This window comes from Pinus tabuliformis, chromosome 9 (assembly GCF_031772625.1).
Source record: "Pinus tabuliformis cultivar Carrire ecotype Pingquan chromosome 9, CPIR1, whole genome shotgun sequence".
NCBI lineage: Eukaryota > Viridiplantae > Streptophyta > Pinopsida > Pinales > Pinaceae > Pinus > Pinus tabuliformis.
Window position 1 is genome coordinate 15,923,138 of NC_142307.1, and position 2,594 is coordinate 15,925,731.

Genomic DNA, 2,594 nt, shown 5'->3' on the forward strand with positions numbered 1-2,594 from the left:
AAAAATTTAGTGTTTCATAGTAGCACCAAACATATTGAATCAAATATCATTTCATAAGGGATTGTGTGGTAAACTGAAAATTTGAAATAAGGTTTTGTAAAAGAAATGATCAACTTGCTACATTTACCAAAGTAGTACTTAAAGAGAAGTTTCATTTTTGAAATCACCTCATTAAGAGTGTTAAGGGAGTGTTGAAGATAATGCTTAATTGATTGATTTGTTACACGTCCTCAAAGTAATGTAAATATAAATGATGGTTCAACAAATTAAGTTGAAGTCAACAACAATAACAATATATCTAGCAATTTGGTTGAAGGGAATCTTAACGGATATGAAACAAGAACAAAAAAAAAAACCATAATTATTTATTATAATATACTATTTCAAAAAGGAAAAATCTAGTATTTCTAGTAAAAATCTTGAAATCTGATAATCAAGAGAGATCAGTTGTTTGACCCCTACCAAATCAACATAAGTTCAAAATTGAGTTCAATTGTTTAACCTCTTTTCAATCAACCTAAGTTCAAGATTGAGGGACAAATACTACCTAAGTTCAAGATTGAGGGACAAATTGAGTATTGATAATAAATTTCTATATGCGTTGACGAAAGCCAATGCTTCTAGAAATAGGATCCATTATTGAATTTATATATACCAGAGAACCGGCAGGAGAGTAATTTTGGCTACTTAACAAAACAATATAGAAACCGATGTTAATTTCATTCTTAATAACATTATTTAAATGTATATATAATTTGAAATCTAATCTAATTGTCATATTTTTTTAGCAACTTACAAGTAACTCCACACAAATATTTATATTTTGAACACAAGAATTAATACAAACCATTTAATCTCAAACTTCAAAGATAATTCCTGACATTATGTGGATAGCGGATTCCATAAATTTCTCAGAAATATGATGAAGAAGAAAAGTGAGATCTCTAAGTTAGAATTCAGATACATGGGCAACATGCAGATGCATGGAAAAAATTGCAGATTCGGTAAATATCCCAGAATTATGACCAAGAAGAAAAGTGAGTTCTATCCCTAAATACCTCTGAATTATGAGAAAGAAAAAAAGTGAGATCTCTATGTATATGCTCTTAGAATGCAGATGCGTGGGCAAAATTGCAGATTCAGTAAATATCCCAGAATTATGAAAAGTGAGATCTCCAAGTGTATACTCTTAGAATGCAGGTGCGTGAGCAATAAGCGACATGTTGCTCCAGTAATCCTCTTCAAGTAATTCAGGCAATGGTGAAGTAACCTGCTGCTGAAAACCCTTTCTCAATTCTGACTGAATGTTAGCATTGCTGTCATCAGTATCAAGGAAATCCAGAGGAAGCTCCAGAAAACCTAGTTCCTCGGTGGCCTTATCTTTTGTCATATTACCTACAAATGAAGGTACTTTAGGAGTTTCCACATTGCAGTCCCCGATCCATTCAAATGATGCAGAATTGCATTGTTGGGAGGTGTTGTCCTTCTCAACGTCATTATCATTATCATCTGGGTGCAATGACGATAAAACTGAATCGTCTCCTCCTCCATTGGGATAATGATTCTCCTTCCTGAAAGCCTTACCAGCTTCTGAATTCCACATCTTCAAGAAATAATCAGCCGGTGGATTATTGTTAGGCATTGTTGTCGTTTCCACTGTACTGCCATTGGTGTGGTAGGACATAACCAGTGATTCCCTGGAGAGGCGAGCTTCTGCTTCGAGTCTTGCATTTTCCCATTGTGCCTTGTGCCTCCTCACAGCCCAGGCCCCGTACTCGTGTGGAGCATTGGGGTTGCTTTCTTCTATGGGCTTATGTGTCGAGGGATCGATTCCCATCTTCAACAAACGCTTCTTCAGCTTAGAATTCCAGAAATTCTTGATCTCGTTATCTGTTCTCCCCGGCAGGTTGGAGGCTATCATAGACCATCTGAAAGCATCACACAAATAAATAAATTGTAGCAAAGTATTCCTTCGTGAGAATATGGAAAAAATGTTTGTTTATTTGTTACCTGCTACCTAAAATTCCATGCAACTGAATGATAGTCCGCCCTTCCTCTTCTGTAAAAGAACCTCGCTTAATATCAGGTCTCAGATAATTCATCCATCGTAATCGACAGCTCTTACTGCAACGAGGAAGCCCTGCATATTACAAAATTGAAGTTTATATAAATGGAAATACCTTGTAAACATAAATGAGAATATCAGAAAATATATTTATATTAATTACAGACCAGCCAGTTGGGGAACCGCACGCCAATTGCCATGCCCATTTTTGAGAATGTAATCGACGAGAATTTGATCCTCTTCAGGAGTCCAGGGGCCCTTCTTTAACCCCATTTTCTCACACCGCGGAGCCCTACCCATGTTCCACCTCTGCAGATCCACAGCGAAAATTCTGTCAGACGTTCTGCAGATGAGCTGTATATTGAAAGCTTGCAGATCAGCTATATATTGATATCAGAGGTTATTGAGGTGGCTTAGGAGGACAAGTGGGACCCAAGAACATTAAACGACCATTCACATCAATTGAAACGTAAAGCCATTGTTACTTTTTGCAGGCCCAAAAAAAAGCTATATTTCATTTATATCAGTA

The 2,594-nt window shown here is 36.3% G+C and overlaps 1 pseudogene; it reads right to left on the minus strand.

Annotated features, from left to right (window-relative positions):
* Positions 1–1,189: 1,189 nt before the first annotated feature.
* LOC149146893 (transcription factor MYB17 pseudogene) lies at positions 1,190–2,365 on the minus strand (annotated as a pseudogene).
* Positions 2,366–2,594: the final 229 nt, after the last annotated feature.